A 25,706-nucleotide genomic window follows, 5' to 3' on the forward strand; every position below is an offset into this window, starting at 1 on the left:
GCACTAGATTCTGTGATTGGACAATTTTGTGAGCCTAGTTTCTGATTTTGGGGCGTGACAGCTAGACTGGTTGTACAAGGGTACACTCAGATAGAAGGCATCGATTATGATGAAACCTTTGCCCCAGTAGCTCATCTTGAATCTATCAGACTATTTATATCCATTGCTTGTTACAAAAAATTCAAAATCTCTCAAATGGATGTTAAGAGTACTTTCTTGAACGGTGATCTACATGAGGAAGTATATGTTAAACAGCCTAAGGGTTTTAAAGATCCTAAACATACTGATCATGTTTATCACTTGAAAAAGGAACTTTATGGATTAAAACAAGCTCCCACGGCATGGTATGAGAAATTGACTAAGTTTCTACTAAGTCATAACTTTGTAATGGGGAGGGTTGATAAGACACTGTTTGTAAAGAAACAAAATGATCACATACTGATAGTACAGATATATGTTGATGACATTATCTATGGATCTACATGTTCTAACATGTCTGTTGAGTTTGCAAATTTAATGAAGTCCAAATTTGAAATGAGCATGGTTGGAGAACTGAACTACTTTTTAGGTCTGCAAGTGAAACAACTTGAAAACGGGATCTTTATTTCTCAAACCAAGTATGCTCTAAACTTTGTGAAAAAGTTTAGATTCGAGAGCAGTAAAAACTTCGATACTCCTATGAGTACAACTCTGAAGCTCTCTAAGGATTCGACAGGTAAAAGTGTAGATCCTAAGTTGTATCGCAGTATGATGGGTAGTATATTATATTTAATTGCGAGCTGACCCGATATTGCATTCAGCATAGGAATCTGTGCTAGGTATCAATCTGACCCTAAAGAATCCCACCTGATTGCTGTTAAGCGTATTTTGAGATACTAATGTTCAATTAGTCGATTATACGGATGCTGATTGGGCTGGTAATATGGATGACCGCAACTCTACCAGCGGTGGATGTTTTTATGTTAGGAACTATCTAGTTTCGTGACATAGTAAGAAACAGAGTTCCGTATCATTTTCCACAACTAAGGCTGAGTATATTGCAGCCAGTAATGCATGCACTCAGCTTGTGTGGATGAAGCAGATGTTAAATGATTACGAATTTGCGCAAGATTCTATGGTTCTATATTGCAATAATTCTATCGCAATCAACATTTCTAAAAATTTGATCCAGCATTCCCGAACTAAGCATATTGACATCATATATCATTATATTCGTGAATTAGTGGATTATTTCATTAGATTATATTCAAACTGAAAATCAACTTGTAAACATTTTCACAAAACCACTTGACAGAAACAGGTTTGCTAAATTGAAATTAGATATTCGTATGTGTAAAGTGATCTGAGTTAATTGTGTTTGCTTGTACTATATTGCATGTTTTTATTTTTTTGAAAAAAAAATTGCTAAAAAAAAGAAAATTTTTGGAATTACACGACCAGTCGAGTACACACTCGACCAGTCGTGGCACGACCGGTCGAGTATGTACTCGACTAGTTGAGTAGCTCGGGTTTGGGGGTTTTAAATGTAGAAAAGACACTTTTTTCTCCATTCTCTCATCTTCTCCAACAAGCCCTTCCACAACCGGTCAAACCCACCTTCGATTGCAACTTGGTTAGTGCATCTTTTTCCATTTTCCTTTTGGATTTAGGATATTTGCACTTCTATTTCCTTGATTTTGAGGTTTATTTCAAGATTTCTAGTGGTTTCTTTGGTTTTCTAGCAAAAAATTTGATTTGGGTGAAACCCTCCATTGCTTTCTTATATTCCTTTTGTGCATTGTGAAATGGAAAGTAGATACAAGAAGAGATCCTCTCGTGGTCCTTCCTCTTCCCGTTCCACACTGGTTACGGTGCGTACTCTTTGACCACCCGAAGAGGACCCCGAATACGTGTGGGATATTCATCTCTGCAATGTTATTGTTGAGCGGACTATTAATTTCAACCATTTGAGTCCTTTCAATATTGTTCCCCTCCTTGAGGTTGTAGGATGGGCTCACATATTGAATTGAGGCAGTCCTGCATACCGGTCCATTACACAGGCCATGTATGCATGTATCAGTGACTTCTCTATTGAAAACTCAACCTTTATTGTGACTACTAAAGAAGGTCCAGTTCAAGTAGACCATCATTTGATCTCTGGTTTGATGGATATTCCTGTGAATGATGAAGGAATACCTATCTCTACGTTAGTTGCGAGACCGTCTGAATCAGAAAAACGTATGCTAACTAGAGTTTTGTACAATATGAATGCGGAATGGAATTTCGGTATTACGCTCAGTTCCAAAAATATGTTACCCAAATACAGAGTTCTTCATCGTATTTTTATTTCAAATGTGTATCCTCAGTCTGGTAACAAAACTGAGTTAACATCTTTCATGGTGCGTATTCTTCACTCAGTTGTTTTTGGTATTCAAGTGTGCCTTCCGTCTCTTATTTGTTATATCATAATTCAGTTTCGTCTCCATCCTGGCCATAATGATATTCCTTTTGCATATCCGATGACCACCCTAACTATTCATAGTCTTGTAGTCATACCTATTGGAGAAGCTCCTATTTCCCATCTACCCCTCAACAATTCCAACATTAACAAGATGAATCTGAGGTTGGAACCCAGCCAAGTTGATAGGGATGTTGGAGGAGCTGCTAAAGAAGCTGGAGAGGAAGATGCTTTACCTCCTGATGATGTGAACATGGATGATTTATTTGATGAATTAGAATCTGATTCTGAGGCTGATCCTGACTTTTAGCCATCTGATTTTGATGAGCGGTTAAGAACCCTAGAGGAAAAGATGGAAGGTTTGCATGTATTCTAGGAGACTCAATTCAAGTATATGCGTAAATACCTTAGGCGCATTAACAAGGGATTACATCGAATTAATCCATCTATCCCTACTCCATCTTCTGGTTCTGACTAGACTTTTTATTTTGGGCATTTATTAACTTTATCTTTATTTGTGCTTAGATATTAATTGAACTTATGTGTTTTTATTTGCTACTTTATGTGGACATGACTTTAAGCTTCATGATTATAATTTGATGAACATGCTTATGTTATTTACCCTCTTATTTCTTATACTTCTCATATCTATTTGATTATATCACCAGATTGTATTTATTTCCTTTGTCATATTGTGACAAAAAGGGGGAGAAATGCGAAATGATTTTAATGCTTTATAATGATTGTTGGGGATGTGATGTGTAATTGTGGAAAATATGGTGTATTTTTTTTTGGATTGGACATGTATTTAATTTATATAGGTTCTACATATCACCTCGCCTGGATTGAGGGGGAATAATGGATTAAGGGGGAGAGTAACTGTTGCACATTTGGTGCATGATTCTTTATTTGGCAACTGGTGCATGATTCTTTATTTGATTTTGTCACAAATTTGACAAAGGGGGAGATTATAAATGCTATATTGTAAATCTAGCACACAGAGTTGTCAAATTTTGTTATACCAAATCATTTAGAATCTGTATCATGTGGTGATGAGATGCATAGATCAACTTTGTGCATTTTAAAGTTGTCCACATCTTCGTTGAACTTTTCTACGTTTTCAAGTTGAAGAGCATTGTCGAACTTCAAGATTTCAAGCTCAAGTACAAGTACAAGTTCAGGGCTCAAGTTCAAGTTTAATTTTCAAGTTCAGTACCTTAAAAAAAAACTCAAGAATTCAAGCCCTAGTTCAAGCTCAAGTTTAAGATTTTGAAGACAAGCTTCAAGTATTTCAAGTGAATGAGTTAGCAGAGCGAATGATGTTTCAATTGTTCAAACTCACAAACAAGGTATGGATGACCCTAGATTGACCATATGGTGAGTCATATTCATTACATATTTTATTTGGGTTATTTCATATTTTATTTGGGTCATTTCATAAGTTTATAGGTCATTTCCTTGACTAGTCCTAGTCTTTGTTCGACTAGTCCAAGCTCTGGCTCGACCAGTTTAAGATTTGTTGTGAATTTTCAGAATTTTCTATTGGACCCTTGACCAGTCGTGGAGACTGCTTGACTAGTCGAGTGAACAGTGCTCGACCAGTTGTGCAGGCTCGACTCAAAGTCCAGTAATGTTTTTTGGTCCCACTCGACCAGTCGAGTAACGATCTTATCTTATCACGCCAGAAATTTTAAAATGTAGTTGGTCCTTCGACCAGTCGAATCGACCCTTAGACTGGTCGAGTGAACAGTATTTTCACCTATAAATAGAGAACGAATTTTAGAGTTTTTCATTTATTCCAAGCTAAATCAAGCCATCACTCTGAGAGATAAGTTCTTGTATTTGTTAAGCTATATTGTGCTCATTTTAGATTCATTTTAATAGCTTTTGTTATTTGTTTGATCTCCATTCAACTCTATTTCATTAAAGAAGGGAATTGTGATTTACCCTATTTTGAGATCAAAATCAAATCAAGCTAGCCCAGGTTGATTTTTAAATTCACTTGTGAGACTGGACATTGAACATCTTCGTCTATATCGAAGTGGTTATACTGGGCTTCATCAGAAGAAGAATCTTCAGGTAAGTATAATTTAATTTTCTGCATTTTGGTTTATGAGATTCAGCTAGGAAAAACTCATTGTGGGGTTTTTTAATTGTGTAAACCCATCTAAAGACAATTGTGAAGGTTTTAAGGTGAACCTTGAAAAACCTTATTTTATAGTGAAAGCCAATATCCCGTGGATGTGGATATTGGGAGTGGAGTAGCTGTGTAGATGTTTGTTAATAGTTGGTGTACACACAAACGAACCACTATAATTCCTGGAGTTGTGGTGGATGATTGGATTTGTTTATGTGTGTGAATGTTGTAATTTACTTTATGCACTTGTGGTGAATGGTGTAACTTACTTTATACACTTGTGGTGAATGTTGTAATAACTTAGTTTATTTCCTTTGCCTCTTTATTAGTTTGGGTTTTTGATACTTACAAATGTTATAGTAAGGTTGTCCTGCCATAAGCCTTTGGTTTTTAGTGTTAGGTTGTCCTGCCATAAGCCTTTGGTTTTTAGTGTTAGGTTGTCCTTAGAACTCAGTTTGTATCAACCTCTCAAGACTTAAAGCTTGGCCCTTTCAAGGGTTACCTCATTTAGATGGATCCAAGGACACATATGACTTAGGAGAAACAAATAGGTAGCAACATCCATCCACTACACATTTCACAAGTTAGATAACACCCATTTTTAAAACATACCAGGTGGGCCTCATTTAGATGAATGGTAAGGCCCATACAAGACAGCCCACACTAGATGACCCACCTATAGTTTTGAGCCCAACAGCACCTGGGAGTTCTTTTTCAGAGTTTAGATGTTGCATTAAATGCTTTGGGAAGGTGGTGGACCCCATTAACGTGGCTCGACATAAATTTTACGTCAAACAGATTTTTGGTGCAATGTTGGTTTCTGGCCATCTTCAATTCAAATTTATAATCATGTGGGGTCCACATCTGGTTAAAGGAAATGTGTTTAAAAGGTATAAGGCAGGTCTCATTGGTTGGGTGCATACAATTTACGGTGATGGTCTAAACATGGGTACTTGGATGAAATGTGCAGGAAACAGTGCAAAATTGGTTTTGGCCCAATTTTGAGTATGTCCCATGATCACAAGGGACCACCTTTCAGTTTGCCATTAAGTGCCTTTGGTAGTAATATATATTTAATTCAAAAAGTATAATCTAAGACCAACTGGTTGTGCACACATAATATTTGGTATAGGGCCAAACATAGGTATTTTAATTTTCTGCACAACCGTGCCTAGCCCCATTTTGGGATCCACTCCCTGATCATGTGGGGTCTGATTTGGACAAAGTAAAATATAATTTATTTATTCATTGGTATAGATTTAAGGTTCAAAGTGGTATCCTACTCATATCTTGTGCGTGGGGTCTAATACAGAGGCCCAAAGTTGGTAAAAAACATAAAAATAATCAGACACTTTTCATCAATGGGGTCTGTCACAACTTAAGACCCACTTTCCAAAAACTTGGGATCATTCCCGATGAAAAGGTAGGACATCCCAGCTCAATGATATAAGGATTAAACACCCCCCATAGTGGAACCCTTAACTACAAAGTGTGAGGCCCACCACAAGTGTCAACGAGGCCTACATGCAATGCAGGTAGGTACTTGGTAAATTTTCAGCAAACAGAAAGTGCAAAGGAAATGAAATAGGTCCAATGGAAAGTGGAACCCACACGCTGAAAAATAATAGATAAGACACAAAAAAATGCACATGGGTGTCCAGATTGGATGAACTAATCAAATATATAAATCGGAAGTGGTCTCACACCCAAGTGGGTCAATAAGATGATGAGTGTTTTGTATAACATATATACAACATACACATCAAGTAGCACATGAAATGTACTGATCAAATCTCTATGCTCAGATTCTTCATTGGAAAACCTGAGCTAATGAATAGTTTAGGAAAACATCATTTAGGCTATATGTAGGTTTCCAACCATATAGGGCCTTGGATCTATCTTGACCAAATATAACAATTCAAGATTTATCCTTACGGAAGTATCCGTCGGTCCAGAGTTTCCTAAATTCTATCATGAAAGAATCTGACCATAGGGACTATACATATGATTATCAATATCTCAAGTACATTAATAACTGTTGGAATAATAGATATGGCCCACACAAGAATAGTCACAACAAGCTCCCAGATACATTTTCGTACAAAGCCAAGATCTCAATCGTCCGAACTCTGATCGAGGCTTATTATATACCTTTGAAAATCTAGTTCAATTTCTTATGAGGCCAATAGAATATATATTTCTAATGTATTCATTAAAGGAAGCGAAAATGAGTTCTTTTTTGACAAGTTGGAACCCTCAGTGTGTTGTTGGATAGCAGCTAACTAAAGTTGATGCCACGGATGCTTGGACTGTTAGATGCCTACCAAATTTGGTACAGAGTTAGCTCATATTATCGTTCATATTATTACCAAGTCTCAACTTAGATCTTAGCATGGTTGATTTTATACAATTTTTACAAGTTGTTATCCAAATAAAAAAAATAGGATTACATGTAAAGGGTATGGATATATAATGTTCATCATGATGGGCCATACTGACGTGGGCCAGCTTACTGACCACCATAGCTAGCCATACATGTGAACAAGGGATCCACACCAATGGGCTCCACACACATTAAGAAATTATAAAATGAAGAATGAGGAGAATGAGGAGGATGGAAGGAGGGGTGTAGACTCACCTCAAATGGATGGATGGTTGGATGATGATGTGTGGTCCACTCCCTCTAAGTTTGATGGTGGGCCATGCCTTGGTCCCACTCTCTCTTAAAATCTCCAAAATTTATAAGTTTAGCAAAATTATGAGTGTAAGAGAGCTCATACTCTTATATAGAGAATGTGGGGTCAAGGTGGCAAGATGATGTGGCAAGTTTATGGGGTCTTATTGGTATTAAAAGTGATGTGAAAGGTAATGTACGCAATGGGTAGTGGATGGATGAGGTGGATGGTCCTAAGCATGCATTGGCCAAGGTAGGAAAAATTTAGGCATCTATTAGCTAATGGATGGATAAAGATTATGGGTTGTAGGTGGCGCATGGTCGATGATGAAGTGGAGTGTTATAATTGATTGTTTGAAGTGATGAGGCACAAAACAAGACATGCATTGGATGCATGTGTAGGATGAGGTGGACATGGACCATGATTAGTTTCTAAGGCATGGGGAAAGGGCTAATGATGGATTTTGGGGTAGAACTCATTTTTGTCTCATAGTGATTTGTCTTATATGAGCTAGATCTTCATTTGTCATGTAGTGATTGTCTTATCTTGTGATAATTTCCATGTTCTAGAAAGTGGGCCTTAGGCCCACAAGGGCTCAAGTCCAATGGGCCTATCATAATAAAGGTTGTTTGTGTTAGAAGATACGCAATTTGGGCCATAGATTCGATGGGTCGTATCTCACTTATAGATCATCAAATTGACGCACAATTTTCACCGTAACGACTAAAGCGATGACGCGGTCCACATGACAGAAGTTTTGAGGGCATCTAGAACAAATCACTTGGGTGGGGTTGTTGGGTGCATTAGGGTTTAATGTATAATCTATCAGTAATGCAAGTTGTGACACGTGTTCGCACGAGCAGTGTTACAAAGGACTGGGATCCCACATGAAGCATTGGCGACGCATCAGCATAATGATCAAGAGGAGTTTATTAAAGCACGTGAGAGCATCGATTAAGCAACCCAAAAAGGTGCTACAAAAGGGGATCAATCTAATAAGTTGTTATGTGTAAGAGTCCATGTACACTCCTTCCTTGTGTGGGATTGAGTGTAGAGTTTAAATTAACAAAGTCGACTAGGTTCTTGTGTAGGACCTAAATTCAAGTCCTTGTGTAGGCCATCAGACATTGATGTGTATGTGTCAGTATCTGAGGGAGCCTCTGATGGTAGTAAACATGAGTCTTTGGATTAGGACCGAGGTTATTAGTTAGCCTATAGAAAACCAACTCAAGTCACCTGTAGGTTCTTGTGTAGGATTGAGGTTCATGGCGAACCTATGAAAAACCAAGTAGAGTCTCTTACGAGAACCAGTTCTTGTGTAAGATTGTAAAGGTTAGAGCTGAACTTGATTTAAAACATCCGATAGTGAATTTTGGTACGCTCATGGGTTGAGTGGTCTCTGGGAGTGGAGTAGGGAAACAAAACTACCATACATGCTTGTGTTTAGGATTATCTTTGAATACTTGTTTAATTATGCATATGTGATGAATGTTTAATTATATGTATGCATGACAAGATGAATGTTCAGAGTTGATAGGTAACATATCCCACACACGAATGTACACTATCATGTTTATAGACTAGTTGCTTAATTGCCATATCTTTTGTAGTCTATGTGATTAGACCCTATATTGGCTTGGAAGCCTTAGAGTTTATTGCCTTGGTTTAATTTACATATTAGTTTAAGTAGGCAATTGTATTTAAAAGCCAAAAAATTTATTTATTCATAATCACCCCCTCTAAGATATAGTCATCATTCATTAGCTCCACTAAGCTTCCGCACATAGCCCGTGGGCTCTCCACATTCAATTTCAGCATTAACGAGAGGTTCGATCCAAAAAGTAAGTTGTTATTTTAGAGTTCTCATCTTCTTTCCTTGTGTAGGATTGAGTATAGATTTGTAACCCAAACTAGCGTAGGTCCATGTGCGGGACTTATTAGTGTGCTGATTTTTGCATCCTATTTATCAATCACGTGAGTCATTATGTCAAGTAGTCGCTCGAACCTTTGGAAAGTGAAGACTGAAGACACAAGAGAAGTCAAAGCATTAAGGAGTAAAGAACAGGTAAAACAGGTACCTTGTTGACCCTAACCCTTGACCCAAAACAACCCATATTCTTCTAGATGATCTTGAACTAATAGGAATACCTAATTGATCATCCCTTAAACCAAGAGAAACATGATAAATAAGGCTAGAAGAGGAGCGAAGCTGCTGTATATAAGATAACCCAAAACAGCAGTTTTCGATTGATGTTCGATGGCATCGAACTGCCATTAAACTGCCTTCGATGGCATCGAAGGCTTGCTCGATGGTATCGATCGAGAGTCAGAAATGTCCTATAAGATATTGACATTTGTTCTAATTTTCTCAATAGCATCAAGGTACCTTCAATGACATCGAAGGATAAGTTCGATAACATCGAAGGATAGCTCGATGACATCGATTAAGAGTTACAATTATCCAACAAGAAATTTGATTTATTTCTGACTTTCTCGATGGCATCGAGGACACATTCAATGGCATTGAAGGTTAAGTTCAATGACATCGAAGGACAGTTCGATAACATCGAAGATACCCTAGATATGTCCAGTAAGAAAATATCATATATATTTGGATTGTTCGATGGCATTGAGGAAACCTTTGATGACATCGAAGGTCCTTCGATGAAAACGACAGAGCCATTTTCTGCCCTTTTTTTACCGTTGGAGCTCAAACTTTTTATAAAGGGCAATCGGTTCTTGGGCATTTTCATGGGTTTTTGGTACAATAAAAGCTTAGGAGATTCCATGTTCTTATCCTCATCCCAAGCCTCTATACCATAGAGTTCTAAGTCATCTTCCTTGAGATTAATATTCTTATGAGGATTCCAACCTCTACCTTGAAGATGTGTTAGAACTCTTCCATTTTCTAGAGATTTGGCTTAATCTGTCTTGGTATACTGTTGTTAAAATAATCTAGAAGACCCATATAAGTGAATCCCATAGGAAAAACAACTTCCCACCAGTTGTAGGAGATTTAACCAACCTCCCATCACCTAGTCACCTCGAAGGAGCATCAAATGCAAGGTGTTTGATCTTGAAGTTGAAGCCTTGGAAAAGCAGCGGTATCATGATCGGCGGAGTATTGACGAACCGATTGAAGTACGAGAGAGCGGTGATCAAGCAACCCGAGAAAGCACTACGAATGGGGCTCAATCCGACAAGTAAGTTGTCATATTTATGAGTCCACTTTTTCTCTCTTTCCTTGTGTAGGATTGAGAGTAAGAGTTTACAAAACCAAACTTGACTAGGTTCTTATGTAGGACCTTGGCCTTTGTGTAGGGCTTAAACCTTAGGCTCTTATAAAGGATATTGGCTGCTATGTAGGGCCTAAATGATCGAGTTCTTGAGTAGGACCTTGGCTCTTGTGTAGGGCTTAACACCCCGAGTTCTTGTGTAGGACCTTGGCTCTTATGTAGAGCCAAAATATTAGAGTCCTTGTGTAAGGTTGTAAATGTTAGATGTTAACCTGATTTAAAACCTCCGGTAGTAAAATCCGGTACACTCATGGGTTGAGTGCATCTACCGGGAGTGGAGTAGGCAAGTAGTCAAACCACTATATATGATTGTGTTTGGGATTGTCATTTGCACACTTGTCTAATTGTGCTTATGTGTTTAAATGCTTAATTATGTATGCATAATTAGATGAATGTTTACTAATTGATAGTTAGCACATCCCACACACATATACACTATCGTGATATAGACTAGTTGCTTATTTGGAAATCATTTGTAGTCTATATGATTGGACCCTTTATTGACTTGGAAGCCCTAGAGTTAAATTGCCTTTCTTGGTTTAATTAGAAATTAGTTTAAGTTAGGCAATTAAGTTTTTAAAAAGAATAATTTTTAAATAGGTCCTAATCACCCCTCAGGATATAGCCTTTATTCCTTAGCTCTGCCAAGCTTCGGCAAGCGCAACCGAGGTATCCCATTACATCACAGGCAGAATTTCAGGATTGTATCGCCACTAGATATGGGTGAGTACATAGGCCACCGGCACAAGTGTAAATGTGTAGGTCCTTGTGTAGGACCGCCTCTGGCGGGAGTATATGTAGATCCTTAGATTAGGATCGAGGTTATTCATTAGCTAATAGAAAACCAATTAAGTCTATGTAGAAGCCATTGACATAGGTGAAAACATATTCCACCAATATGGGTAAGTACGTGTAGATCTTTGTTTAGGACCATCACCAACACAGGTGTGTACATGTAGGTTTATGGTGAACCTGTAAAACCATTGTAAAGGTTAGTGGTGAATTTATTGGAAACCTTCGAGATAGTGAAATTTGGTGCACTTAAGGAGAGTGCGTATGTTAGGAGTGGAGTAGGAAATTAGCCAAACCACTGTATTTGGATGTGTTTGTGATTGTCATTTGTGCATATATTTCAATTTATGGTTGTTGATCAAGACAAACCCCAAGTGCAGGGCAGCACTATAGTAATAACTCGGTGAGACCGAGGTCTTACCCACATGGACTTATATTTATGCGATTTATGGAATACTTTAAAACTAGAACTAAATCTACTTACAGAATTTGATTTAATAAATAATGATATAATTAAGAAGGAATTTAATATAGATAAAATACTAGAGTGTCAAGGAGCCACTTATAGCCATTCCTAATGTTTAATTCAGTTGATTCAATCACATAACTCATCTAGAATGGAAGTCTTATGCAATCCAGCTGGATAATAGAGCGATTAAATCATCATTCTTATATGAAAATAGATTTAAACTTCAATTGATTGGTCACCACATAAATCACCAAAGTATTGATCGTAGGAAATTCAAAGCATCTATCATGCCCTTAGTTTACGATAAATCAATAGATTTCACAGATTAATTACTTGCAACATAGATAAGAAATCATCCTTAGCTTTCATAAACATCCAAGTGCCCGAAGTCAACAATGGATCAAAGTAAACTAAAAATATATCTTCATTTTAACCAAATATCAATGAATTGTTCAACAATCAAACCAATTATATGAATCAAAGTAAACTAATACGTTAAAAATAACTACGAGCTTCACCTCATAGCCCTAGCTAAGAGATTGGCCAATCAAAGACATGATTGAACTAAAACTTAAAAGAAAAAAATATAACAATTGAATAAGAACCTAATGATTGGAGAAGGAGGACTCTGTAGAAGTTCCACAACTCTTTGCTCTATCTCTTCTACCCTAATTTATACCTAGGAAAGCTAGAATCACCCCTTTAAATAGGAAAAATCTGCATCAATTTGGAACTGACTTCAAATTTATGCACTTTTATTATGCTTCGGTTGCACCGATTGTGGCCTTTGGTCATACCGAATTAGTTTCTCAGTTCAGTCGAATTTTTTTAAAATAGATCTGAAGTCTCTGTCTCCCTTAGGTCGCACCGAACCTCCCTTCTGTGGATTGAATATGGTTTTGCTTAGACTTAAGTGTTGAGCCAAATTATCTCTGAAAATCATAGTTTCTTCCTAAATTGTTCTGTGTACATTCAGTCAAAACGAACTAACCTCAGGTGGGACCAAACAGTCTGTTATTTTTATTAATGTACTTTGTGATTTTTTTAGTCTTTTCACTCTCTTTTACACTTGATTTTCTTGGATCTTTGGCACTTTAATTTTTCATTAATCACCTTCAAATCTCTAAATCTTCACTTTTTTCATTCTTTGAGCATTAAACATTCTCTTTAATTGTTCCTTTCATCTTAGCTGTCTAAATCACCTTGCATAGGAAAACATACATAATTAGATCAATTAGACACATCTATGCTTACCAAACCAATGCATAACAAGGGAAAAATATACAACATTTAACTCTCAACACTTATGGGTTTTGATTGATGTATATGAATGCATATATAGATTGTATGTTAGGCGCTTAATTGATTACACGTGCACACACAAGATATCTATCTCACACATAGATTAGTTGCTCAACTTGTTATATCTTTTATAGTCTATGCATTTGCACCCTTACGCTTATGGATTAAATTGGTAAATTGTTTAATTAAGAAAAAAACAATTACGTGGTTCTATTCACCCCTCTCTAGGATATAGCCATAATTTTATCCACAATCTTCTGCATAACATGGTGCCGTGTTATATAACCAACGTAGTTTTAGTTAGTATCAGAGTGGGTCGGCCTTCAAGGACTTAACATTAGAGGTGGGCATCGAACCGAGTCGGATCAGATTGGGTCCAACCCGATTGGTCTAAAATTTAGCTGGTCCGATTCGGGACCAAGTCCGGGACATACGACTCAATTCGATCCGACACACGGTTGGCCTGACCTGAACCGAGTCCAACTCCGTCAGGGAAACCGAGTCGGATCGGGATGGGTGCGATTCGGATCAACTTTTTTAACGATGAAAATCATTATCCTTGTTGCTATTTTTAGTGTGGTCCATTTGAGCTTTAGATATGATTCATTTTTTCCAAATGATCTAAAATGATCACGAAAAATGGATAAATGGTATGGATATAATAAATACATCCTTGTGGGGCCCATGTAACATTGATATCATTTAAGTTGTTCGTACAACTAAGAGCTCAAGGCGTTACAGCTGTGAACATGCTGTGCATGGCAGTTGTAATGTGTTGTGCACGAAAGCATTGACGTTAGAAAGTTCTGTAGGTCTGATCATGGGATATGTGTAATATCCAAACCGTCCATTCATTTGGTAAGCTCGTTTTAAGGCTTAAGATGAAAAATAAGATAGATCTGACTATCAAGTGGACCACACTGGAAAAATCATTCTCAGCTGCTATTTGTGGTGTGGTCCAAATGATCTTTGGATATGATTTATTTTTTGTATAATACTCTATAATGATCTCTAAAACTATATGAACGGTGTAGATATAATAAATACATCACTGTGGGGCCCATATAACTTTGATCTCCTTTGAACTGTTCGTACAACTCGGAGCTCGAGGAGTGTTAGTGCTCGTCTTCGCACGACACGTGCCTACAGCTATAGGCCTATAGCCTACGGCAGTAGGACGCGGATTGCGTACTACCCCCACCCATCCTTAGCTCCAAACGAGCAGTTATGTGGGCGTGCCCACCGTGATGTATCTGTACATCCAAACCATCTATCTCTTTTCTCAGATTATTTTAAGGCATCAAAATAAAAATTAGGCAGATCCAACGATCAAATGAACCACACGAAGGAATATTTCTTATTATGGTACATGAAGGAATATTTCTTATTATGCTGAGTAAACTCTGTTGGGGCCCACCGTGAATCTATTTGGTTTATCCACGCCGTCCATTCATTTTTTCAGATCATTTTAGTGGTTGAACCCAAAATTAATGCATATCTAAAACTCAAGTGGACCATACCACAGGAAAAAGGTAGAATTATTGATAAGAACCACTCCGGATCGGGTTGGATTGGATCGGTCTGGAGTGACTATGACCCGATCTTGAACCGAAAAAATGTTGGATCTGAATGGCCCTACCCGATCTGCACTGATCCAGGCCATCGATTCGGTTTGGAATGGTTCAGATTGGGTCTGATCGGGTCGGATCCATCGGATCAGGTCAGATATGCCCATCTCTACTTAACATCAAGAGTGAGATCTATAGGAGCTTTAGAATTATGTCTACACTTGAGGTGAGTGTCATCTCACAACCACCTTATCTTGATGGGTCTAACTATGCATATTTAAAAGCTATAATGAGGATATTCTTAAGATCCCTTGACCCTATGGTTTGGGCCATTGTTGAACAAGGTTAACATATGCCCATAGAACAAGTCATGATAAACGGTGTATCCATCTCTACTCCAAAGATAAATCTGATTGGGGTGTTGATGAAAGAGTTAGATATGGCTATGATGCCAAAGCTCTCAACATGATTTACTGTGCGGTTTCTCCTAATGAATTTAAACACATTTGTACATGTGAAACAAAAAAGGAAGGGTGAGATATCACGCCCTGAAATTTGGATAGAAAGTGTGCACCCTCAAACCTGAGTTATGGCATTAGACTCATACACCAAGTGTACTTAAATTAGTGAGTCATCTTATTTGATTAGAGGCATAGTACCATATGTGTAGTAAGTTCTCATTAACACCCACCATCCATTTATATCAATCACCATTCATCACAGGTACTCAGCATTATACTGCATTGCCACAGGTATTCTTTTAGCCATCATAGCCATTAATTAATGCAAGGCCTTAGTTTGGCTAGCCATGTATCTATTAGTATTCTTAGTTTGAATATGGAATTGCTCGGCCTGGGCTCTTCTACATTCTTGAACATGTTGGATACTCAATTATACATCTCAGAGTGCGAACATTATCTCTTCAGGAGAAATGGTTCACGAGGTTTAAGCCCCTTCTTAATTCTCGGTACTGAGTGTTGGACTACCATTCAAATTTAAAACTTCAACGACCGCTTGAACCGGCATGTCCTCGGTTGGAGGTGATGCAGTTGGTGTGGAAGGTTTGACCCCAACGATTCAATTTTTCATTTTATTCATATTTCCGATTGGCAACGTCGCGCCAGTAAGTTAGAGACGGTCCCACCGGACATGCCTAAAACAGTTTTAGTCTTCAGTACAGATGATGCAAAATGAATATTAACGACAGCCAAGTAGTTTTTAGTCCCACCAGGCGTGCCAAAAACCTTGTCGTGGTTCTGCATGGCCGGTGAATAGTGTATCTGTTTGGCAACCAAGTAGTTATTGTCCCATCAGGTGTGCTAAAAATGTTGTTATCGTTCTACGTGGCCGGTGCACAATGTATATATATATATAGCAACCAAGTAGTTTAGTATCACGCCCCAAACTCGAAAATCGGGCTCATAGAATTTTTGATCGCCTAATTTGGTGCCGACAGCCTTCGTAGTACCCCATTCTAGGCTCCTAGCACCCATATGCCAGATTTCGATCTTAGGATCATATAGGAGGATTTTTTCCAACGTACATTTATCTCGTAAGAAGCATAACCCCAAATCACAAAGGCAACATCATCATCACATATCTACTAATATAAACAGTTGAATACAGTGCTGAAAGGGAAAATACATATATCAAAAACCAAAGCCCCAAAAGACAGCTACACACTCCAATGCTCAACGTTGTTGCGACCTAACGCCACTTCCATGCATCTATCATGCATAAGCTTATAGAAAGCTTAGAGGGTGGTGTAAGTGTGTGCGCGAGATATCAAAGCAAGTATACAATATCAGAGCAATATAGAAACATGCTGGTAAGTCCATAAATACCATCAGCCTTATCTAGGCAATGCGATGCAAAAACATAATAAGCCAATATCATATATTAAAGAAGCAATATAGATCAGCTATGCAATGTGGAAGCATAGTAAACTAAATGTTATGTGCTGAGGATGCAATGCAATATGCGGTACGAATGAAATGACCAAGCTGGAGTGTGAAGTCGGGATGATAGTACGTTGTATCGCAGGCTATGGGGTCCATCACAAGGGACTTCTATCCAAACCAGTCCTATACCTAAATTTGGATAACTAGACTCAATGTGGTAAACTCCTGATCTCAGGTTAGTCGGGCACCCCAACCGAAATCCTAGTCATTGCGAAGGTACACAACAATTATTGTGCACCACCAACCTGAGTGGATATTGAATGAATCAATCAATCAAATGCTGAGTACACAACTACTGCTTAGTAAGTCCATATATTAGTATCGTACATCTCTGGGATCATCACCGGGGTCTAATACACTCCAAGCTGGCTACCGCCCCTGCCTGCCGCTCAGCCTAGTGAGTGGAAAAGACTTCACTACCCGCTTGCGAATATCAGCACGGCTCATCGATAGCAGACCCATTTGTGAGCTGGTCAAACTCAGCCTAGCTTACAACCCCCTCACTCGAGCGGATAAGGTCACACCCCCTCCCAACCGACCACGACACAGTGGGAAGCGCAACCTCCTGGTATTCGACACTTGACGCTCATGTCTTCCACTTGGTCTAGAAGTTAGAGCATCCCCTGGCCACGGGAGTTTAGGGACTTCCACCCACGGATATCCAAAGTGCCGATATGCTCAAACCAAACATTTTTGGTGTCCCATCTGGCCATCCACGATATGCTTGTGGAGGCCAGCCCTGATGTCGCTAGGGCACCAAATGATCATGTCATAAAATGCAAAATGCATGAGGCATACCTCCAGTCATGCATCACACCTGCGTGTACCGTGCGCTCATGTGGGGCAACTCTCTCTTGGGGAGTCCCATAAACAATCAGTCCAATGGCACATGCTATGTTCAATCACTCCTCATAACAAGCATGCGAATGATGCGTATGGGCATGTATCATGAAGTATACTAAGCATGATTATAATCACATACATCATGGTGGGCCTATATAAGGCAGCCCATGGCCCGTAATAATGAACGAGTGGCGTGCACACAATCACATACACATGGTGGGTCTCACACATCACAATTGGACCTCGCACATACAAGGGGCTTCACATAATCATGATGGGCCTTACATAGTCATAATGGGCCTCATACAATCACAATGTTATGCTGACACATACTCAGTGTGTATACCAATCATAGTTGTAATCAATAATCGACCTATATATATGGCAGGGTTCATAGAAGGATAGTAGATCTAATCCATAACATGAGGATCGGTCCTCAATAGTGGATATACCAAACCTGATACCACCGATCTTTCCATCTATGGTGATGATGTTCTCTCCTCATATCAAGAATGGGCCTAAATGGCCAACTCCTATCAAGAATGGGCCACATTTCTTATGAAAGGCTCGATACGAACACAAGATAAGCTCCAAGGTTGGGTGGTCCTACAAGGTATGGTGGAAAGCAACATTATCAAATGGGGGCCCAATGGATTGGGATAGCCTAATCAAGGGAAAGATGGGTAATATAATCATCAATGGGGGCCCAATGGTTTGGGTTAGCCCATTAAGGGGAGATGAGAATGGGCCTAACAACAGGCCCTAGGGAGAGTTACAATGTGGACATCTAACCATCATTGCTCCCAAAGCATGGCCCATTTAATATCAACCAGGAACATGGATGGGCATCTAAACATCATTACATACATCCAGGTGAAATCACACATCACAATGGGCCTCATATACATCACCTTGGGCCTCACACAAGGGCTTTATATACATCGCATTGGGCTTCACTCATGGGCCTCATATAGATTACATTGGGCCTAATACTTGGGCCTCAAATACATCACAATGGACCGCATCACATGTGTCTAATACACATCATAATGGGCCACATCACATGGGCCTAATATACATCACAATGAGCCGTATCACATAAGCCTCACTCAACACAATAGGCCGCATTACATGAGCTTCAAATACATCACAATGGGCCGCTCACATGGGCGACACAAATATCATATTGGGCCACATATATGGGCCATACAAACTTCATATTGGGCCGCACATATGGGCCACACAAACTTTATATTGGGCCTCACCAAATGGGCCATATATACATCACAATGGGCCTCATTCAAAGACCATATATACATCACATTGGGCCTCATATACATCATATCGGACCTCATCAGTTGGGCCAATCTACAACACATCGGGCCTCGCTCATGGGCCACATACACATCATAATGGGCCTCGCCAAATGGGCCACAAATACACCACAATGGGTCTCGCCAAATGGGCCACAAATACACCACAATGGGCCTCACTAAATGGGCCATAAATACACCACAATGGGCCTCATATACATCAAGTGGGCCGCATCATTCTAGGTGAACTATTACACTATACATCTATTTTTAAACATCATTTTAGAGCATTACCCAAAAAATGAATCATATCGAAAGATCATCTAGACCACACCATAAATAGCAGCGGAGATAACGATTTCCATTGTTAACAATTCACAGGGGCCACCTTAACATTTATTTTTCATCCAATCTATTCATAAGGTCACAAAGACCTGAATTAAGAGGAAAAAAACAGATTTCACATTGATCCAGAACTTCTGTGACCCCAAACGGTTTCAGTGGAAGACGTTCAATCCTCCACGAATTTTACAATGTGGTCCAACTGATAGATAGATCTGTCTTAATTTTCATCTTAAGCCTTAAGACGAGCTCACAGGTGGATGGATGGTTTGGATCTAACAAAGACCTCATGATCAGTGCCCACGAAATTGCTGACATCAATACAGCAGCTATATAGTTGGGTTGTTGGTGCAGCGTCCAGATGATGGACGGACGGATGAAACATGTACATCACGTGGTTCCCGTGGATGCATGGTGTGGATTCAACACATATATCACAGTCATTTTCCACCATCCAGATAGCTGGACAGTGTGGATATGAAATATATATATATATATATTACAGTCCCACCATCCCAGCCCTGCTAGATGGTGTGGATTCCCACACGTACAGGAGGTAGGCCCCACCATCCTGGCCCCTGGATGATGTGGAGGTAAAACATATACATCAGGGTGGTTCCCACCATCCAGACAGTTGGATAGTGTGGATATAAAATACATCAGGTGGATCTCCACCATCCACAAATGGATGGTGAGAAAGAATACATATATCACGATGGTCCCACATGAGTGGGGTCCATGTAGGTGGACAGTTTGGATTAACAGATACATCATGGTGGAGTCCCATCAGATGAATGGTGTGAAATGCCACAAGTGTGCATCAGGGCCCCACCGTCCCTACACTGGACAGTGGTGGATGCAATACATTCAACAAGTTGGGGTCCATGCACATGTGGCCCACCAGCCACATCGAGGTAACCCCACGTGGGTGGGGTCTATGCCATCTAGGCTGGACGGCTAATATAGAACACGTACATCATGGTGGATTCCCTGGATGGTGCAGATACAAAATACATTCATAAAGGGGGCGCAAATAACCCACTGTCCAAGGATGGACGGTGGATGATGTACATGCATCAGGTGGGCATCACAAGCACCATCTAGATAGACGGTCTAGATATAAAATAAATACATCAACGTGGGTCCACGTGGTGGCCCACCAAAAATTTTAGATCGGCTAATATTTGTGTTTTCCTTCATCCGGGCCTGTCCAGACGAACAGGCGGCAATCCCGTCTACTAGACAGCCCAGCAAGGTGGGACCAACGCATGGACAGCATGGATATGATACATACTCTATAGGTGGGCCATACAATCAGAAAAAGAGAGAGAGAGAGAGAGAGAGAGAATCGTGTGATGGAGGGGCCCCGACACTATGGGTCCCTCAATACATGATACAAAGCATACATCAAGATGGGTCCCAAATAGGATCCATACCATCAATCGGTAGGCCCCACTTGGCCCATCATCAAAAACACAATCTAACCTACAAATCACCCATTGATGGTCTTCTTCTTTAGCTCCTTGGACTTCTAAGCTCCTTGGCTTCAATTTTGATGGAGGATGATGAAGATTGAAGGGCTAGGATGAGAGATGAGGGGGTAGGAAAGTGGGCCTTGATCTTGAGTTCTCTTTTCTCTCCTTGGGATTTTCTCTCATGGAAGCTTGGAAAAATGGTGGAGAATGAGATGGAATGGAGTGATGGATGGGAGAGAGGGATGGTGGTGTAAGAGAGAGATGGGTGTGTGTGTAAGAAAGGGATAGCTGGAGAGAGAGAGTTAACTTTGGGGATGGCTTGTGTAAGAGAGGGATGGCTTGTGTACTTGACTTGTGATTGATTGATTGATGTGATAGATGGTAGAGATTCTCTTGGGATTCGCAATGCGCGGCATTTTCTTTAAAATAAACGTGGGCCTATAACTCCTTGCCTAGGTATCGCATGATGCGCAAGACACAGCATTGGAACCGCGGCAACGGCGCAGTCGCTAGGGTACAAGTTTCGAGTCAAGCCGACTCAAATCTATGGGATGCCACTCAGGGTCGCGCGCAAATGCTATCTATAGGTCGCGGGTTGTAGGAAATCATTAGGGAGGATTGCGGAAGTCTAAGGAATGGTACGGTCTAGGATACGGGCCTTACATTTGGTGTCCCACCGAGCATGCCAAAAACCTTATTGTGGTTTTGCACAGCCAGTGCACAGTGTATATGTATGGCAACCAAGTAGTTTAGTATCCCACCAGGCGTGCCAAGAACCTTGTTGGTACTCGATTTCCCGTTTTCGTCACGTGATAAGTGCAGGCATGCCAGAATTGAATTTTTAGCTCAATTCAAACTGAACAACTATGACCCCAATCGTCAAAATAGGCAGATATGTAGTATATGACCAAAATCAAATGATTTTCTTATTCAACTGCTCACTCAGTATGTAAATACGACGGAGCGATATTTAGAGGGTAGGGTTCATCCTCTGATGAAGGGTTACACATTTACCTTTCATACTAAAGGGTTTTTTAATACCGATAAAAGAAAAATAGGAAAGGAGACCTTACAGTCGGTCATGAAGGGAAGCTGCAAAACACCCTCATCGATGGAGAACTGAATCCTACGTATGAGCATAGATCCAAATTACAGGTAAGATTATCAGCTACTTGATTAACGATATGAATTACACTATGGAATATAAATAACAGGCAAAAAATAAAGGATTATACTAAGAAATGTAATTGACTTGCAGAATAGTAGAGTGATTACACTAAGGAATGTAAATCACAGGTAAGTAAAAGGATAATTGAAAGATATATTGGGTTTGATTGGGTTGATATGAGATAAATCTTTCAACTAAATTCCTATGCTACTTATAGCCTCAATCTGGCCATCTAGATGCTTCCCACATTTTAATAGTTGTTGTAACTGTTTAACACGTCTTAACCCTCTTTACTTCTACTCCTACCATCTGTCCTGTAACCACTTTTACACAATCGCTCTTCAGTCGACCACTTAGTGGATGAGTTGGCATTGCTTTATGTGCTCTAGCTATATTATCATAGAATCCTCTTCAAATATCCCCAAAAATCTCCAAATACACCACGCAAATACATTCAAGTCACACGCAACTTGCTATGATTAGCTTTCGTAATAATAAACAACAATGGAAATGAACAAAACTTTAATGGAAAAATTGATCCGGGGTCATATTCCTTGGTTTTCTTTCCACTGGACGATCCAGATGGGCCCCACGGAGCTTGTGGGTCCACATTCTGAAGTTCAAATACCAAAACATTGGTGGGTTAGTAATCAAAAGTTTCCTTCCACTCGCTGCATGGCTCCAGGAAATCTTGGAAGAAATCGTGTCAAGTCTTCTTGTATTCATAACTTTGGATTTAAGAATTACTCGAATTGCAGATCAACGACCTTGATTCGTTTCTATTAACGGTTTCTAAAGAGATCCTTCATAACAGTTATAAGCCAAAGGATTCCACGGGGTTTGATTCTGTCAATGACGATGTCGTGAAGACTCTCAGGATCTTCGGGAAGGAGCTGCTCCCAAACCCACAGAGAAATCCCGCTCTAACTATAAGTGACATAAAGAGAGAGAAATGAATCTTCTGTTTTTAAAATAGTTTGGCGGGCAGTATCCTTTGTAAACACGGGCTCGATTGCACGAGTGTGCAATGCACACATGTTTTGCATTGTGACTTCCGCTCACTTGTGTTCATTCCTATTTCTGTCAATTCCTACTAGATCTAATTAGGGAAGGTTCTATGTAATTTTTAAGAAATTGTGTAACACCCCGAATTTTCACTATTTTGAAATTTCCAAAAAATCCTTAAATTTTTTTTTTATAACTAGCCACGTCATCACTTACTGACCCTCGACACTCGAGATGGGGTTATACGTAGCTGGTACCGATAAAGAACCGTACAAATAGGATTGATTGACCGTAGAAGACCAAGGAATCCACTCGATCACTTAAACATCGAGCTTAGTCTTGGGATTTGTTCACATAAGGTCCAATTCTAGTCTACCTATCACTGACTAATTGAGATGACCGTAACTAAATAATCGGTAGATTAAGCTCGGGCCACCATTTTCTCAAATGAGAAGGCCCAAAACCATTAGTACCACTGACACAACATCACTTAAAGACCTAGGAGAAATTCCAAAAGCATGTCGCTCTTAGGAGTACATTAAAACCATGTATCGGATCTAGACCACACGTCGATGGTCTGATGACCACGAAACTATAGGATTATGTCCGTCCTACTGGGCTTGACGACCATCGCTGGAATCAAACCCAGATAGTGTCCAAAAACGCACAACTTGAGACCTGAGTGAAGTGTGTGAGAAATGCAAATATCTTTATAAAATGTATTAAAACTTAAGTGAATTGGGCCATTCGCTCACGCGCAAAATTGGAAATTTTAGACCGTTGGTTTCTGACCAAACTTCACCCATGGGAAAAGAAAATTTTTCTGGACATATCCGTATACTTGTGGCCCCGATCGAGCAAGTTCAACCGTTGATCTGACATAGGTCATCCATGGTCGATCGGCTTGTCCAATCACAGAAAATCACATCCTGGCATAGATCCATTGTCAGGGGACTTACCCTACGACATATGTGAGTTGTGGGCCTCCCTATGCGCCCTGTTTATTAGAAACAGTTGCCCAAAGGATATAAACCATGTATATAGTGGCCCTGGGGCCATTTGCATCACTTCTGGGCCTATATATAACCCTTATACCATCACACCCCTCTCTCATACGAATTTCTCCAAACCCTAGGAGAGAGGAGAGAAAAGAAGAGAAAAGAAACCTTGGGAGATTGTTGCAGTGTTTCTCTCTCACAACTCCACGCACCGAATTACCTCCCCGTTTCGCTACACGATCAGTTTCGGCTATGATTTGGGTAAGAAAACCTAACCCTCGTATCATTGTAGAGATTTAGATTTAGTGATCGACAAACTAGCTAATCTATTTCATTATTTAGGTTCCAACGTTCCGTTTTCGAGAATGTAGAATTCGAACCGAGTCCGAATCGAGTATTCTGACGAAAGGTGAGGACTATAAATGTTTAGGTTATGGTTATCAATGCTTTCAATGTCAACTAATGATTTATGTCTGACTTGATTGCTGCCATGTTGTCTTAGATACGCCATTTTCGATATAATATACATGTATGAACTGTGTTGAACAAAGATGCATCCCATGTGTTTATTGAAATGTTTGAATGAACATGTAAACATGATTTGTGCTTGTCATGACTACTAATCTAGGATTCATCATTGCCATATGCATGCTGACCTCTCTGTATAAAGATTTGCTAAAATATACGTTGTAACTAACCTAGTCCATATATTTGGTGAAGTGTAACCTAAGTGTTCGATGAATTGTCTGAATGAGAAATTATTGATGATTTGTATTTATTAAAAGTATTAAGATAGGATTCTCAATTACGTTATTCATATGTATAGTTTTCTTCATGTAATCTTATTTGTGTCTACACGATTTGTGGATAAAATGCAAGTGTTAGGTAATATGAACAATATGTTTGATGAAATGCTCAAATGAGGAATTGATTTGGATTGTTTGTTAAATGCTGACATGATTATCACATGTGTCTACCTATTGCATCTGAGTAAGATTGGGGCTACAAAGTAGCCCAGGCAATCGGTAACAATCCTTATTCGGGTGGCTGAATTAGTCTCCCCACATTGGGTAACTCAACGAATCCAGGTCGCACGACGATTGTCAACAATGGTTAGGCCACAAGAGATGCTTATGCACTCCATGTCGATTAAGTCAGCATGTGCTCATACCAATCGAACTTGTCAAACCAACTGATTGGCCTATTATGTGTTTACCATATATGGACATCACTGCTTGAATCTAAGGTACCATTTACTAATGAAAAAGACCATTTTAACCATGGTACCACAATCCGCTAAGACTCATGAGCCGGGCATGGTGGTATGGGACACCGTGGTCGAGCTGTCAGCTTACGCTGGGGTGACAAGCCTCCCTGTAGTGACCAGTGAGTAACCTAGACTCGTGACCTGTGGTATGAGACACCGTGTTCGAGCTATCGTTCTACGCTGAGGTGACGAGCCTCCCCGTAGTGACCACGAGTATAAACTTTAAATTTGCCTATCGACTGCTTTTCATTAGGAGTGATGCCCTACAACTTGCCTATCGTATGTGATTAACTAGGATTGACGACCCTAGATGGATCCTTCGGTTTAGGTTAATGATATAAAGGGAGGTACCTTAGCTTCCCGAACCTGTTGTATGAATAAGCTTAATTAAGTACTTAGCTAACACGGCCATGCATCGCATTGCATTAGTTAGGATGTGCTTTTGGTGAGGAAGTTGCACTTTAGGGAGTGTTGTCATATGCGAAATTGGTTGTCGAAGTCACTTTTGAGGGAGCTTTGTGCGAGGGCATACATCATTACTTGCACTCCATTCCTGCATTAACAAGAGTAGTTAGGAAGTGATTGTTGTATTGCTTTATCATTACTGCTTGATTGACTTGATAACATGTTAACCTTTGCCTTATAGTACCACTGAGTT

The sequence above is a fragment of the Magnolia sinica genome, chromosome 14, assembly GCF_029962835.1.
Source record: "Magnolia sinica isolate HGM2019 chromosome 14, MsV1, whole genome shotgun sequence".
In the NCBI taxonomy this organism is placed as follows: domain Eukaryota; kingdom Viridiplantae; phylum Streptophyta; class Magnoliopsida; order Magnoliales; family Magnoliaceae; genus Magnolia; species Magnolia sinica.